At 43.2% G+C, this 18,213-nt stretch overlaps 1 long non-coding RNA gene across 5 annotated transcripts in view; it reads left to right on the plus strand.

Annotated features, from left to right (window-relative positions):
- Nucleotides 1–18,213, plus strand: part of LOC126062730 (uncharacterized) — a 232,726-nt gene that overhangs the window by 56,119 nt on the left and 158,394 nt on the right. For all 5 annotated transcript variants that reach the window (XR_007514132.1, XR_007514136.1, XR_007514135.1 and 2 more), the window contains one exon: nt 3,262–3,393. This is a non-coding gene — a long non-coding RNA (uncharacterized LOC126062730). The remainder of the gene's footprint in view (nt 1–3,261; nt 3,394–18,213) is intronic.

Here is an 18,213-nt window from a genome sequence, read left to right on the forward strand (position 1 = left end):
TGTAGCGCACCATAGGTTTGAAGTATGACATAATCCTTATGGAACACATGCAATTTGTTGCGTCTCAACTTCAACAGAAGTGGTTAAGTCTGTCTCCTTTCAGACAAATTGTTAATGAAAAGGAGCTGAACGATCATTTTCTTGTGATATGCAATTCCATCTCCTTAAATACAGGAGCCTGACAGAGCCATTTGCAGTCAGCACCTTCTCTGCACAGTGAACCTGCCCTGACCCTCGGAAGCCGGAGGTGGGCTGAGGAGGGGAGGCAGCTGGGAAGAAGGGCTCACCTGGGACATATATAATCCCGAAAATGGAGTGGGAGCTGCATCGTACTTTACTGTTTTCAGATAATGTGTGACTAACTGCCTTCTGCTGCCAAATACATTTTTATTGATTTTAAAGTATTTCATGATGCTGGTGCCATGTTTGGACAATGGCAGGAGTGTCGGAGAGACCCCGAGTGCCCCTGGGTGGCTTGTGGCTCAGACGTGGTGACCCCTTCTTTCCACAGAGCCACAAGGAGGAGCAGAAGGGCGGCAGCCTGTCTGAGAAGCTCAGTTTCCGTTTTAGATTTATTTTATTAATTTCCCCAAGAGCTCCTTGAGTAGAATTGGGCAAAGATAGACTTAAGTCTCAGTTTTAAAGAAACTAAAATATTTGAGCAATGTTTTTAGGACATAGTGCGGAGTTACAGCAGCCACCCGCTGCTGAGTTGATTCTGACTCCTGGCGACCCCACGTGTTTCAGAGGAGAACTGTGCTCCCTAGGGTTTTCTTGGCTGAAACGTTTTGGAAACAGATTGCTGGGCCTTTCTTTCCAGGTACCTCTGGGTGGGTTCAAATCGCCCAGCCTTTTATTAGCAACCCAGCACTTAACTGTTCGTGCCACCTGGGGCCTCCTAGAGTTACAATAAACCAAACCAAACCTAATTCTTCAAAAGAAGGAACAAATCTGTCTTGGAAGAAGTACAGCCAGAATGCTCCTTAGAAGCGAGGATGGTGAGACTTCATCTCACATACTTTGGACATGTTATCAGGAGGGTCCAGTCCCTAGAGAAGGACATCATGCTTGGTAAATTAGACAGTCAGTGAGAAAGAGGAAGACCCTCAATGAGACGGACTGATGCAGTGGCTGCGACAATGGATTGAAGCATAGCAATGATTGTGAGGATCGGGCAGTGCTTTGTTCTGTTGCATATAGGGTCGCTGTAAGTCACAACCTACTCGACAGCACCTAACAACAACGACAAACCTAATTCTGACTCATGGTGACCCCATCTGTGACAGAGCAGAACGGTGCCTTTCGAGGCACTCCTGGGTGGGCTCTAACCACCAACTTTTAGGTTAGTAGGTGGGCACAAACCACCTTTGCCACTCAGGGACCTGTCAGGTGCCAGTGTGTGTGAACACGTGACTTGGGAAGGCCGTCACCTGGGGTGGAGTCTTTGCAAGGATGGACTCCACACTCAGGGCTGGGTTCAAAGGCCACTGCTTGGTGGCTGTGTGTCCTTTGTTTTTACTTCCTCAAGCCTCCGTTTCCCCATCTGTAAAATGGGCCTGATGATGTACTGCCCTGGGGTTGAGGACTAGATGGACCAGGTGAGGATTAGGTGGACAAGTATGAGTTCAGACTTCAGCACACAGCCTGGTGCTGCAAAGGGGTGCGTTAATGCAGCCTGTCATCACAAAGGCACAGAAATGAGGACTCCAGGTTACGGGGGGTGGGGGTGGGGATGCAGCAGTGCCTTCTGCAGTGAGTGGGGGTGAGGTAGCAAGGGGGGCCTGTCTCGGAGAGCCTTGTGAGCATGTTTGTCTTTATCCTGTTGGTGTTGGGACACTGAAGATTCCTGAGGATCGTGGTGACATGATGTAATTAGGGAGTGGTTTGGTGGAGAGAGGTCCCTGGGTTGTGCAAGTGGTTTGCCGTCAGCTGCAAACTGAAGGTTGGCTGTTGGAACCCACCCAGTGGTGCTGTGGAAGAAAGGTGTGGTGATCTATTTTGATAAAGATTACAGCCTTGGAAATCCTATGGGGCAGTTCTACTCTGTCCTGTGGGGTCGCTATGAGTTGGAATTGACTTGATGGGAATGGCTGGTGGAGAGAAGTCCTTGGGTTTTGCAGATGGTTTGCAGTTGGCTGCAAACCCAAAGGCTTGAGGTTTGAATCCACCCAGCAGTGCCATGGAATAAAGTCCTGAGAATCTGTTTCCATAAAGATGACAGCCAAGAGAGCCCTATGGAGCTCAGTTCTACCTGGTGACACATGGGGTCACCATGAGTCAGAGCTGACTCGATGACAGTGGGGTTTGTGGTTTTGGTGGAGAGAAGGGTAGAGAGAAAGCAGAGACCCAGCAGGAAGCTTGGCACCTGTCCGGTGAGAGGACACAGCTGTGTGGCAGCGAGGGAAAGTGGAAGTCAAGCACTCGGGTCACTGTTTGAACATGGCTGGCCTTGGGGATACAAGACCTCTGCAGGGCTCAGTGGCCACCCTTGGAATCATGGGGAGCTTTGAAATCCCTCAGGTCCACATCTTGCCCCAGAGACTGTGGCTCAGCTGGTCTGGGCCTGGCCCGGTATGGGGGTAATGGCCTTCCAGGTGATTCTAAGGTGCAGCTGTGGCCAGAACCATGGCTTTGGTGCCTTGAGGGCTTTTCTCTGGGTCTCAACAAAGGGAAAGGACAGTGAGACACGGTGACTCATCCAGCCCAGGGCGGGGTTGCCGTGGAGGTGGGCCACCTGGAGGCTGTGGGCACATCTGACCACCAGCTGCTTTCCCCAGATGGGGACCACATGGCTCATAGGAGCTGACTCCCTGCCCACCAGGAACTCTGCTTGTAATTTTTCTCCCCAGTCACTTAGCACTGGCTGTGCCAATGAAAGTACGTGTACCCAGTTATGAATTGAATTGTGTCCCCCCAAAATGTGTTGAAATTCTAACCCCTATACCTGTGAATATCATCCTGTTTGGAAATAGAGTTTTCTTTGTTATGTTAATTAGATCATACCTAAACAGGGTGGGTTCTAAATCTAATCCCTTCTGAGTTATAAAAACAGCAGATTGAGTACAAATGGGGGAACACAGAAGCCGTGTGGAAATCGCCAGGACTACAGAAGCTGAAGGAGACCCTAGGACCTTCCCCCAGAGCTGACAGACGGAGAGCCTTACCCTGGAGTCAGTGCCCTGAATTCAGGCTTCCAGCCCTCTGAACTGTGGGAAAATGTCTGTTCTTTACACCCACCCATTTGTGGTATTTCTGTTACAGCAGCACCTGGTAATGGAGACATCAATGTACTTATTTTCCCGTCCACCTAAGTAGACTCTGAGCTGCTGGGGAGTGGGGCTGGCTGATACTGGCCTTACCCTGGAACCTGGCCCAGTCCAGTCATTGGTAAAGGTGAGTGCAAGGAGGGGGTAAGGGAGGAGCTGGGTCAGGGGTCAGACTTGGGGGATGGGAGGGTGGCAGGACCTTATGGACAGGGACGTTCAGATGCTGAAGGAACCTCACCCGTGATGCGCTGTGGTGCTCAGAGCTCTGTGACTGACTGTAGGGCCCAGTTCCACTCTGCCCACGGCTGGCACTTTCCAGAAAAGCCCTGGCCCTAATGCTTGAGCTTGCTGTTGTAAGTCAGCTCTCCATAAAGTGATCTTTAAATTGTACTTTGAGGCTGGAAGGCGTGTGTCAGTGACATGCTTAATGGTACAGCCCAGAAAAGGGGGTCAAAACCATCCATATGCAAATGCAGTGCTTCTCATTCCTTACTGCCATTAGGGAATGGACATACAGCCTAAGCAGGAGTAACGGTGTGTTCCCTCTGCCCAGCTTGTGTTTTTGTCACTGGGTCTTCCCAAGAACGACGTGCTTACTAACCCATTAGAATGAGGGATTTTACATCCTAACCTGAAATTAAAGGAATTGAAGGATCTGCGGAGGGTATACGCTAGTATAAGCTGTATTACTGCCTCTGTTGGTTCTGTCGGCCATCCTAGTACTGCGTTACTGGAAAAGAAAACGTTCCAGTCAGGTGTCGACTTGCTAAATCTTGAAGTATTTCTTTTCTGACAAGGTAAGCTGAATTTCTTCTCTCCTATCCAAAATGTAAGGAGCCCTGCTGGTGCAGTGGCTAAGCACTAGGCTGCTCACCAGGTCGGCAGGGCTGAACCCACGAACCGCTCTGTGGGAGAAAGATGTGGCAGTCTGCTTCTGTAAAGATTACAGCCTTGGAAACTCTATAGGCAATTCTACTCTGTTCTGTAGGGTTGCTAGGAGTCGAAATCAACATGATGGGAATGTTTTTTTGGGGGGTATCTAAAACATAATACATAGGGCCAGCTATAACTATTTTTTTTTATTGTGCTTTGCGTCAAAATTTACAGCTCAAGTTAGTTTCTCATACAAAAATTTATGCACATATTGTTATGTGACCCTAGCTGCTCTCCCTATAATGTGACAGCACACCCCTCCTTTCCACCCCGGGTTTCCAGTGTCCAGCTCCTATCCTTTCTGCCTTCTCATCTCACTTTTGGACAGGAGCTGCCTGTTTAGTCTTGTGTGTCTACTTGAACTAAGAAGCACACTTTTCAGGAGCATCATTTTATGTCTTATAGTCCAGTCTAATCTTTGTCTGAAGAGTTGACTTCGGGAATGGTTTTCGTTCTGGGCTGCCTGAGAGTCCAGGGACCATGTCTTCTGGGGTTCTTCCAGTCTCTGTCAGACCATTAATTCTGGTCTTTTTACGTGACTTTGAGTTCTGCACCCGCTTTTCTCCTGCTCCATCAGGGACTCTTTCTTGTGTTCCCTTGTCAGGGCAGTCATTGGTGGTAGCTGGGCACCATCTAGTTTTTCTGGCTATTCTTAAATGCAAAACATACCATCAATTCTTTGCCTTTTTTTTCTCTTTTAATTTTTATTGTGCTTTAAGTGAAAGTTTACAAATCGAGTTAGTCTCTCATCCAAAAATTCATATACACCTTGCTATATACTCCTAATTGCTCTCCGCCTAATAAGACAGCACACTCCTTCCCTCCACTCTCTATTTTCATGTCCATTTAGTCAGCTTCTGACCTCCTCTGCCCTCTCGTTTCCCCTCCAGACAGAAATTGCCCACATAGTCTCATGTGTCTGCTTGATCCAAGAAGCTCACTCTTCACTAGTATCATTTTCTATTCCATAGTCCAGTCCAATCCCTCTCTGAAGAGTTAGATTTTAGAATGGTTCCTGTCTTGGGCTAACAGAAGGTCTGGGGACCATGACCTCTGGGGTCCTTCTAGTCTCAGTCAGACCATTAAGTCTGGTCTTTTTACGAAAATTTGAGGTCTGCATCCCACTGCTGTGCGGCTCCCTCAGGGGTTTCTCTGTTGTGTTCCCTGTGAGGGCAGTCATCGGTTGTAGTCAGGCACCATCTAGTTCTTCTAGTCTCTGGTTTATTTGGTCCTTTCTGTCTCTTGGGCTCGTAATTACCTGGTGTACTTGGTGTTCTTCATTCTCCTTTGGTGCAGGTGGGTTGAGACCCATTGATGCATCTTAGATGGCCGCTTGCTAGCAATTAAGACCCCAGACTCCACTCTCCAAAGTGGGATGCAGAATGTTTTCTTAATAGATTTTATTATGCCAATGACTTAGATGTCCCCTGAAACCAAGGTCCCCAAATCCCTGCCCCTGCTACGCTGGCCTTCGAAGAATTCAGTTTATGCACGAAAGTTCTTTGATTTTGGTTTAGTCCAGTTGTAATGACCTCACCTGTATTGTGTTGTCTTTCCCTTCACCTAAAGTAATTCTTATCTATTACCTAATTAGTGGAAGCCCCTCTCTCTCCTTCCCTCCCTCCCCCCCCATAACCATCAAAGAATATTTTCTTCTCTGTTTAAACTATTTCTTGAGTTCTTATAACAGTGGTCTTATACAATATTTGTCCTTTTGCAGCTGACTAATTTCACTCAGCGTAATGCCTTCCAGATTCCTCCATGCTATGAAATGTTTCATGGATTCATCATCGTTCTTTATCAATGTGTAGTATTCCATTGTGTGAATATACCGTAATTTATTTTTCCATTCATACATTGATGGGCACCTTGGTTGCTTCCATCTTTTCCTATTGTAAACAGTGCTGCAATGAACATGGGTGTGCGTGTATCTGTTCGTGTAAAGGCTGTTATTTCTCTAGGATATATTTCAAGAAGTGGGATTGCTGGATCGTATGGTAGTTCTATTTCTAGCTTTTTAAGGAAGCACCAAATCATTTCCAAAGTGGTTGTACCATTTGACATTCCCACCAGCAGTGTATAAGTGTTCCAGTCTCTCCACATCACCAACATTTATTATTTTGTGTTTTTTGGATTAATGCCAGCCTTGTTGGAGTGGGATGGAATCTCATAGTAGTTTTGATTTACATTTCTCTAATGGCTAATGACCATGAGCATTTCCTCATGCATCTGTTAATGACCTGAATGTCTTCTAATTCTTTACCTTTTTATGATATCATCCCCCTTTCTTCCCCTTTTCCTTCTGATTTACATTCTTGTCATCTTTCAGCTCTCACATTTGAGCACATTAATTTCTTTCCCTTATCCACATCAAGGAGTCTTCAGGTGGTGCAAAGGGTGAGCTTGCTCGGAAGCTAACCAAAGGTTAGATGTTTGAGTGCACCCAGAAGTGGCTCAGAAGAGAAACCTGGAGACCTACTTCTGAAAAACCAGTCATTGAAAACCCTATGAAGCAAAGTTCAACTCTGACCCACACAAGGTTGCCATGAGCTGGAACTGACTCAGTGGCAATTGGCTTTTTTCCCCTAGGTGTGCAGGGTCCCAGGAAAGTGTTCTTTTGGTGAGCCCCTGTTTATATACAACATCTGATGAAAAAATATGCTGCAACATATGTTGCAACAACAGTGATGTGTTATGTCTCTGTGAGATGTAGTGATTCATCAGTGATGATTTAGATCCCTGGGTGGATGTCTTAGTCATCCAGTGGTGCTGTAACAGAAATACCGCAAGTGGATGGCTTTAACAAAGAGAAACTTATTCTCTCACAGTCTAGTAGGCTAGAAGTCCAAATCCAGGGCGCCAGCTCCAGGGAAAGGCTTTCTTTCTCTGTCGGCTCTGGGGAAATGTCCTTGTCATCAATCTTCTCCTGGTTGAGGAGCTTCTCAGTGCAGGGACCCTGGGTCCAAAGGACGTGCTATTTCCCTGGCTCTTGTTTCTTGGTGGTGGTATGAGGTCCCCCTGTCTCTCTGCTCGCTTCTTACTTTTATATCTCAAAAGAGATTGTCTCAGGACACGACTCAATCTTGTAGATTGAGTCTTGCCTCATTAACAGAACTGCCGCTAACTCCATCTCATCAACATCATATTGTCGTTGTTAGGTGCCATTGAGTCGGTTCTGACTCATAGCGACTGTGTGCACAACAGAATGAAACACTACCCGGTCCTGTGCCATCCTTACAATCATTGTTATGCTTGAGCTCACTGTTGCAGCCACTGTGTCAATCCACCTCATTGAGGGTCTTCCTCTTTTCCACTGACCCTGTACTTTGCCAAGCATGATGTCCCTCTCCAGGGACTGATCCCTCCTGACATGTCCAAAGTATATAAGACGCAGTCTCATCACCCTTGCCTCTAAGGAACATTCTGGTTATACTTCTTCCAAGACAGATTTGTTCATTCTTTTGGCAGTTCATGCTATATTCAGTATTCTTCGCCAACACCGCAGTTCAAGGGAGTCAATTCTTCTTCGGTCTTCCTTATTCATTGTCCAGTTTTCACATGCGTATGTTGTGATTGAAAATACCATGGCTTGGGTGAAGCACACCTTAGTCTTCAAGGTGACATCTTTGCTCTTCAACACTTTAAAGAGGTCCTTTGCAGCAGATTTACCCAATGCAATGCATCATTTGATTTCTTGACTGCTGCATCCATGGCTGTTGATTGTGGATCCAAGTCAAATGAAATCCTTGACAACTTCAATCTTTCCTCCATTCATCATGATGTTGCTCATTGCTCTAGTTGTGAGGATTTTTGTTTTCTTTATGTTGAGGTGCAATCGTGCTGAAGGGTGTGGTCTTTGATCTTCATTAGTAAGTGTTTCAAGTCCTTTTCACTTTCAGCAGTCAAGGTTGTGTCATTTGCATAAGGCAGGTTGTTAATGACTCTTCCTCCAGTCCTGATGCCCTGTTCTTCTTCATATAGTCCAGCTTTTCGGATTATTTGCACAGCATACAGACTGAATAAGTATGGTGAAAGGACACAACCCTGACACACATCTTTCCTGACTTTAAACCAATCAGTATCCCCTTGTTCTATCCGAACAACTGCCTCTTGATCTATGTACAGTTTCCTCATGAGCATAATTAAGTGTTCTGGGGTTCCCATTCTTCATAATGTTATCCATAATTTGTTATGATTCAAACAGTTGAATGCCTTTGCATAGTCAATAAAACACAGGTAAACATTCTTCTGGTATTCTCTGCTTTCAATCCATCTGACAACAGCAATGATATCTCTGGTTCCACATCCTCTTCTGAAACTGGCTGAATTTCTGGCAGTTCCCTGTTGATATACTGCTGTAGCCATTTTTGAATGATCTTCAGCAAAATTTTGCTTGTGTGTGATATTGTTCTATAATTTCCATGTTTGGTTGGATCACCTTTCTTGGGAATAGGCATAAATATGGATCTCTTCCAGTCAGTTGGCCAGGAAGCTGTCTTCCATATTTCTTGGCATAGATGAGTGATCACCTCCAGGACTGCATCCATTTGTTGAAACATCTCAACTGATATTCCGTCAATTCCTGGAGCCTTGTTTTTTGCCAATGCCTTCAGTGCAGTGTGGACCTCTTCCTTCAGGATTTACAACACCTAAGAAATTCACATCAGATGATAGTTGTGGACAATCACACAATACTGGGAATCATGGCCTAGCCAAGTTGATAGATATTTCTGGGGGACAGAATTCAATCCATGATAGTGGAGAAGAGATACTTCAGTATTTCATCAGCCCGTGGCTCTTCCTCTTGTCCATTGTCTCTTCCTGTTTAGGTAGAGGAACCATGTCTTCATCATCTTCATTGTCAAAGGCTCCACTCCCAGCCCGTCCCCCCCCACTCACCTGTCATCACTCAGTGCCATGGCTCTTGGGAACTTGTTGGCATTGAGATGACACAACTCCTCTTGCTTCTGCAGCCCCCTTATCCACTTATGTAAGACAGGCTACACCATCACTCATGGCTTCCACCTCCATTGTCCGTATGGGAATACATGCATCCAGGGATGCTCTTTGAGGTGGTAAGTGGGCTTCGCTGACAGTGACCATGATTGCAAGTTTTACTGAAGAATGCAGGATTTGTTTCTGGCCATGCCAAGTGTACACATTCTATGGCATCATATAGACCCACAGGAAGCATCAAAAGAAGATGGAAGGAATACACAGAGTCATTATACCAAAAAGAATTAGTTGATGTTTAACCATTTCAAGAGGTAGCATATGATCAGGAACTGATGGTACTAAAGGAAGAAGTCCAAGCTGCTCTGAAGGCATTGGGAAAAAACAAAGCTCCAGGAATTGATGGAATACCAACTGAGATGTTTCAACTAATGGTTGCAGTGTTGGAGGTGCTCACTCGTCTATGCCAAGAAATATGGAAGACAGCTTCCTGGCCAATTGACTGGAAGAGATCCATATTTATGCCTATTCCCAAGAAAAATGATCTAACTGAAAATTATAGAACAATATCATTAATATCACATGCAAGTAAAATTTTGCTGAAGATCATTCAAAAACGGCTGCAGCAGTATATTGACAGGGAACTACCTGAAATTCAGGTGGGTTTCAGAAGAGGACGTGGAATCAGGGATATCGTTGTTGATGTCAGATGGATCCTGGCTGAAGGCAGAGAATACCAGAAGGATGTTTACCTATGTTTTATTGACTATGCAAAGATATTTGGCTGTGTGGGTCACAACAAATTATGGATAACGTTGCAAAGAATGGGAATTCCAGAACACTTAATTGTGCTCATGAGGAACCTTTACATAGATCAAGAGGCAGTTGTTTGGACAGAACAAGGGGATACTGATTGGTTTAATCTCAGGAAAGGTGTACGTCAGCATTGCATCCTTTCACCACACCTATTCAATCTGTACACTGAGCAAATAATCTGAGAAGCTGGACTATATGAAGAAGAACAGGGTTTCAGGACTGGAGGAAGACTCATTAACAACCTGTGTTATGCAGATGACACAACCTTGACTGCTGAAAGTGAAGAGGACTTGAAGCACTTACTAATGAAGATCAGAGACTACAGCCTTTCCTATGGATTGCACCTCAACATAAAGAAAACAAAAATCCTCACAACTGGAGCAATGAACAATATCATGATAAACGGAGGAAAGATTGAAGTTGTCAAGGATTTCATTTTACTTGGATCTATAATCACCAGCCATAGAAGCAGCAGTCAAGAAATCAAATGATGTATTGCATTGGGTAAATCTTCTGCAAAAGACCTCTTTAAAGCATTAAAAAGCAAAGATGTCACCTTGAAGACTAAGGTGCGCCTCTTCCAAGTCATGGTATTTTCAGTCAGATCATATACATGTGAAAGCTGGACAATGAATAAGGAAGACCAAAGAAGAATTGATGCCTTTGAATTGTAGTGTTGGCAAAGAATATTGAATATACCATGCACTGCCAAAAGAATGAACAAATCTGTCTTGGAAGAAGTACAACCAGAATGCTTCTTAGAGGCAAGGATGACAAGACTGCATCTTACATACTTTGGATGTGTTGTCAGGAGGGATCAGTCCTTGGAGAAGGACATCATGCTTGGCAAAGTACAGGGTCAAGGAAAAGAGGAAGACCCTCAGTGAGGTGGATTGACACAGTGGCTGCAACAGTGAGCTCAAGCATAGCAATGATTGTAAGGATGGCGCAGGACCAGGCAGTGTTTTGTTCTGTTGTGTATGGGGTCACTATGAGTTGGAACCAACTCGACAGCACCTAACAACAACAATAACAGCAGACTTACACATCTTCCAACTTTGTCTTCCTTGAGCTCTGTAGGCTGTAATGGCTGCATTCTTAGAATGTGGCATTTTTCAATGCTGACTGAACCTCCACACACCATTGCCAGCAGGAAGGATCAGTGAGTGGTGGGCAGAAGGAGAAGACAAGTCCATTAGTGTAGGGAATATCCAGTCACTCTTCCTGCAGGGCTGAGACTGGTTGGAGAGCATGATGCCACCACATTGTTTGGAGAGGATATTAGAAGGGACTGACTCTGTGGTGGAAACGTGACCTTGAAAGCTGTGGAGGAGATGTCGTAGGAACCTCCCAGCACTGCCTGGCATGTTGTGTGGTGCATGCACGGGGTTGGGTGACCCCTGCATGCTGGAGTAAGGTTGCTGCCACCACCCCAGTGGCCACAGGTGCTATGGACTGGAGGTGGCAGTGTGGCTGGAACACAGGTGGGTGAGAGGCAGCATCCAGGCCCACACATACCCAGGTGTGGGGTAAACAGTGGCCCTTTGGTAGCTTAGAACCCTGAACTTTTCATGTGTCTGACTCTAGTGACAGTCCTCCCAAATCGGTGTGTCAGCATCAACCTCCAGCCCATTGTCATGCAACCCCTGTAAACAAGTACCACACTAGTGCTGGGGTGATCTGCTGGCCAGGCAGGACCCCAGGACAACCCATGGACATGAGCCTGAGAGCTCCGCAGGGCATCTGGTCGACCCCACATGAGGGCGGGAGGGGGTAGATGGTCTGAGAATGGGATCAAGGGGAGAAATGCTGATTAGGGACCATGTGATTAGTTTATCCTGTTTAGCTCTGTCCCTCAATACACAGTAGCACTTTGTGTGAGGCTTGAGTGAATCCGTGTTGACCTGTGCTACATTCATCTTTTTTTAATATTTATTTTATTTTTGGTGAAAATTTGTACAGCATTTTATACACTTGTTCAAGAATTTCTACACATACGGTTCAATGATGTTGGTGACATTCTTCACATTGTGTCACCGTTCTCGCTGTCTCTCCCCATATTGTTTCACCGCCATTGACTTAGACTCACTGACCCATAAGCTACTCATCTATGCTTTGGAGTTGCTGTTGTCAATCTGATCTGATATGGATAAGTGTTTAAAAGAGCACGGTTGAGAACATTTTTTACTAATTCAGCTAAGCTCTTGTTTAGTTTGGAAACCCTGGTGGCGTAGTGGTTAAGTGCTACGGCTGCTAACCAAAGGGTTGGCAGTTCAGATCCCCAGGCACTCTTTGGAAACCTTATGAGGCAGTTCTACTCTGTCCTATAGGGTTGCTATGAGTCGGAATTGACTTGACGGCACTGGGTTTCTGGGTCTTGTTTAGTTTGAAGATGACTTCTGGGGGTAGTTTTGGTTCAAGGTTCAAAATTTCCTTAGGGCAGAAGTTTTAGGGATTCCTCCAATCTCAGGGAAATTAGTAATTCTGGATTCTTTAAGAAATTTGAAATTTGGAGGCAGGGGCCAAGATGGTGGAATAGCCAGATGCTTCTGGTGATCCCTCTTACAACATAAAGACCCAAAAAATCAAGTGAAATGATTATATTTATGACAAGCTAGGAGCCCTGAACATCAAAGGCAAAGTTAGAAAATGGACTGAGTGGCAAGAGGAGAAAGAGATGATTCAGAAGCGGAGAAGAGTTGCTGGACTTGAATTGCTGGGACCCCTCAGGCACCACTTCCAGGAGCGGCGGCGGCAGACTTGTGGTAGTGTTCGGCCACAGTTTCCTCAGGGAGAATCAGCCAATTGCACAGCCTACTCACACCTCTGGCACCAGAGAAGAACAGCGCTTTTGGCAAAAGCTAAGTACTTGCGTGTATTTTACTGTGCCCCCTGGCTGCAAGTTGGCTTCAGTGGCTATTGATTTTTTGGGGCCTGAGATAGGCCCATTTGAGTGCTCAGAGCCATGCCCCCAGACTTGGAGAAGGAATAAATTCAAAACAGGGGAAAAAGATAATTTGCCAGCTCCACTAACCGGGGGAGCTCAGGACAGAAGCGGTTCCTGTCCAGGCATAAATGATTCATGGACTTTGAATACCTTTTCCCCCTGCATGGACCTGTGTGGGCCTATTTCAGGAGAATAGGCCCTTGCTGGCAGACTGCAACTGTTTAAACTGTGTGGTGGAGAGGTGTGTGTTTGATATTTGATGCCGGTTTGCCTATTAAACAGGACTTAAGGACTGGTGGCTCCACTCAGCTCACCCAGCCACCCATGATAGGGGTCCAAGGATAACTGGTACCTCCCAGTCCTTACCACCAAAAGCATTGGGTGCCCATGGCCCATCTGCAGAACCTACCCACCTTTACTCTCTAGGGAACAGGGACGTGCTTTCCTCAGAGACACTCAGGGGACAGTTCTCAGCCCCCATCCTGTTCAGAGCATGATCCTTTGCTGCAACCAGATGCTGGTACTTACACCAAACATCCCTGCCCCTTTGATGAGCAGCTGCCTGGACACCTGAGCTGAATCTACACAAGAGAAGTGAATGGACTGAAACTCATATACCTGACAACAGCTCTAGCCATCTGGTGACAGGATGTCAGAGCTCCAAGGGTGAAAATAATCAAGCTAGCTCACTTGAGCAACCCATTTGGGTATATGAAAACAAAACAAAGCAAGAAACTAGGATATAGTGAGCAAACATAAAAGAAACTAATATAATAACTTATAGATGGCTTGAAGACAACAGTCAATATCAAACCACATAAAGAAACAGACCATGATCCCTTCAACAATCTCTCAAAACAGAGAATCAGAAGATCTTCTGGACGAAGATGCCTTCCTGGAATTACCGGATGCAGAATTCAAAAGATTAATATACAGAACTCTTCAAGAAATCAGGAAGGAGATCAGGCAATATGCAGAACAAGCCAAGGAACACACAGATAAAACATTTGGAGAAATTAAAAAGGCTATTCAAGAACATAATCAAAAATTTAATAAGCTGGAAGAATCCATAGAGAGACAGCAATCAGAAATTTAGAAGATTAACAATAAAGTAACAGAAGTAGACAACTCAACAGAAAGTCAGAGGAGCAGAATTGGGCAAGTGGAAGGCAGAATTGGTGACCTTGAAGATAAAGCACTTGGCACTAATATATTTGAAGAAAACCAGATGAAAAGTTAAAAAAAATTGAAGAAACCCTAAGAATCATGCAGGAATCTATCAAGAGAAATAATCTATGAGTGACTGGAGTACCAGAACAGGGAGGGATAACAGAAAATACAAAGAGAATATATGAAGATTTGTTGGCAGAAAACTTCCCTGATATTGTGAAAGATGAGAAGATATCTATCCAAGATGCTCATCAAACTCCATATAAGGTAAGTTTTAAAAGAAAGTCTCCAAGACATATTATAACCAAACTTGCCAAAACCAAAGATAAAGAGAGAATTTTAAGAGCAGCCAGGGATAAACAAAAAGTCACCTACAAAGGACAGTCAATAAGAATTACCTCAGACTACTTGGCAGAAACCATGCAATCAAGGAGGCAATGGGATGACTTATATAAAGCATTGAAGGAAAAAAATTGTGGGACAAGAATCATATATCCAGCAAAACTGTCTCTCAAATATGAAGGTGAATTTAGGACATTTCCAGATAAACAGAAGTTTTGGGAATTCATAAAAACCAAACCAGAACTACAAGAAATACTAAAGGGAGTTCTTTGGTTAGAAAATCAATAATATCAGGTATCAACCCAAGACTAGAACACTGGACAGAGCAATCAGATGTTAACTCAGACAGGGAAATCACAAAAATAAATCAAGATACAAAAATGCTCAAAACAAGGAAGAAGCGATGTCATTATGTAACAGAGATGATGTTACAATAATAAAATAATAAAGAGGGACTAAGAAATGTAGTCATAGATTAGAGCCAATTTATATCAATAAATGCACATATACAAAAAAAAAAAAAAAAAAGAAGGGCCAAAATCAGAATTATCCCTACAACATGAACAAATAGAAAGAGAGCAACAAAAGAAACCTTCAGGCACTAGAAGAAAGGAAATAATAAAAATGAGAGCAGAACTAAATGAAATAGAGAACAGAAAAACAATTGAGTTAACAAGACCAAAAGCTGGTTCTTTGAAAAAATTAACAAAATTTATAAATCACTGGCCAAAATGACAAAAAAAAAAAACAGGAGAGAAAGCAAATAACCCAAATAAGAAGTGAGATGGGCAATATTACAACAGACCCAACTGAATTAAAAGAATCATATCAGATTACTGTGAAAAATTGTACTCTAACAAATTTGAAAACCTAGAAGAAATGGATGAATTCCTAGAAACACACTACATACCTAAACTAATACAGAGGTTAAAAAAAAAAACAGAGGTAGAACAACGAAATAGACCCATAATGAAACAAGAGATTGAAAAGATAATCAAATAACTCCCAACGAAAAAAAGCCCTGGTACGGATGGCTTCGCTGCAGAATTCTACCAAACTTTCAGAGAAGAGTTAACACCACTACTACTGAAGGTACTTCAGAGCACAGAAAAGGATGGAATACTCCCAAGCTAATTCTATGAAGCCAACATATCCCTGATACCAAAACTAGGTAAAGACACCACAAAAAAGAAAATTACAGACCTATATCCCTTATGAACTTAGGTGCAAAAATCCTGAACAAAATTCTAGCCAATAGAATTCAACAACATATCAAAAAAATAATTCACCACAACTAAGTGGGATCCATACCAGGTATGCAGGGATGGTTCAACATTAGAAAAACAATTAATGTAATCCACCATATAAATAAAACAAAAGGGAAGAACCACATGATTTTATCAATCGATGCAGAAAAGGCATTTGACAAAGTTCAACACACATTCATGATAAAAACTCAGCAAAATAGAAGTAGAAGGAAAATTCCTCAACATAATAAAGGGCATTTATACAAAGCAAACAGCCAACATCATCCTAAATGGAGAGAACCTGAAAGCATTCCCCTTGAGGTCGGGAACCAGACAAGGATGCCCTTTATCACCACTCTTATTCAGCATTGCTCTGGAGATCCTAGCTAGAGCACTTATGCTAGATAAAGAAATAAAGGGCATCCAGATTGGTAAGGAAGAAGCAAAAGTATCTCTATTTGCAGATGACATGATCTTATACACGGAAAACCCTAAGGAATCCTCAAGAAAACTACTGAAAGTAATAGAAGAGTGGAGCAGAGCATCAGGATACAAGATAAACATTAAAAAATCAGTTCGATTCCTCTATACCAACAAAAAGAACATTGAAGAGGAAATCACTAAATCAATACCATTTACAGTAACCCCCAAGAGGATAAAATACTTAGGAATAAATTCTTACCAGAGATGTAGAAGACCTATATATAGAAAACTACAAGACACTACTGCAAGAAACCAAAAGAGACCTACATAAGTGGAAAAACATACCTTGTTAATGGATAGGAAGACTTAACATCGTAAAAATGTCTATTCTACCAAAAGCAATCTACAGATACAATGCAATTCCCATCCCAATTCCAATGACATTTTTTAATGAGATGGAGATACAAATCCACAACTTCATATGGAAGGGAAAGAGGCCCTGGATAAGTAAAGCATTACTAAAAAAGAAGAACAAAGTGGGAGGACTCGCTCTACCTGATTTTAGAACCTATTATACCTCAAAACAGCCTGGTACTCGTATAACAGATATACAGACCAATGGAACAGAATTGAGAATCCGGACAAAAATCCATCCATATATGAGCAGCTGATATTTGACAAAGGCCCAAGGTCAGTTAAATGGGGAAAAGACAGTTTTTTTTAAACAAATGATGCTGGCATAACTGGATATCCATCTGCAAAAAAATGAAACAAGACCTATACCTCATACCATGCACAAAAATGAACTGAAAATGGATCAAAGACCTAAATATAAAATCTAAAACGATAAAAATCATGGAAGAAAAAATAGGGAAAACGCTAGGAGCCCTAATACATTGCGTAAACAGCATACAACACATTACTAACAATGCAGAAGAAAAACCAGATAACTGGGAGCTCCTAAAAATTAAACACCCATGCTCAAGCAAAGACTTCACCAAAAGAGTAAAACGATTACCTACAGACTGGGAAAAAGTTTTTAGCTATGACATTTCTGATCAGCACCTGATCTGTAAAATCTAAATGATACTGCAACTATAAAAAGACAAATAACCCAATAAAAAAATGGGCAAAAGATATGAACAGACACTTTACTAAAGAAAACGTTCAGGTAGCTAACAGATACATGAGGAAATGGTCATGATCATTAGCCATTAAACCAGACCCAAACCCCAGTGCCGTCAAGTCGTTTCCGACTCATAGCCATTAGAGAAAAGCAAATCAAAACTACAATGAGATTCTATCTTATTCCAACAAGGCTGGTATTAATCCAAAAAACACAAAACAATAAATGTTGGAAAGGTTGTGGAGAGACTGGGACACTTATACACTGCTGGTGGGAATGTAAAATGGTACAACCACTTTGGAAATGATTTGGCACTTCCTTAAAAAACTAGAAATATAACTACCATACAATCCAGCAATCCCAGTCCTTGGAATATATCCTAGAGAAATAAGAGCCCTTACACGAACAGATATATGCACACCCATGTTTATTGCAGCACTGTCCACAATAGCAAAAAGGTGGAAGCAACCAAGGTGCCATCAACGGATGAACGGATAAATTATGGTATGTTCACACAATGGAATATTACACATTGATAAAGAACAATGATGAATTCATGAAACATTTCAGAACATGGAGGAATCTGGACAGCATTATGCTGAATGAAATTAGTCAGCTGCAAAAGGACAAATATTGTATAAGACTACTACTATAAGAACTCGAGTAATAGTTTAAACAGAGATGAGAATATTCTTTGATGGTTACAAGAAGGGAGAGGGAGGAAGGTAGGGAGAGGCATTTTCACTAATTAGATAGTGGAATAGATAAGAACTATTTTAGGTGAAGGGAAAGACAACAACAATACAGGAGAGGTCAGCACAACTGTAGTAAACCAAAAGCAAAGAAGTTTCCTGAATGAACTGAATGCTTCAAAGGCCAGCGTAACAGGGGCAGGAGTTTGGGGACCGTGGTTTCAGGGGACATCTAAGTCAATTGGCATAATAAAATCTGTTAAGAAAACATTCTGCATCCCACTTTGGAGAGTGGCTT

Source organism: Elephas maximus, chromosome 2 (genome assembly GCF_024166365.1).
Source record: "Elephas maximus indicus isolate mEleMax1 chromosome 2, mEleMax1 primary haplotype, whole genome shotgun sequence".
NCBI lineage: Eukaryota > Metazoa > Chordata > Mammalia > Proboscidea > Elephantidae > Elephas > Elephas maximus.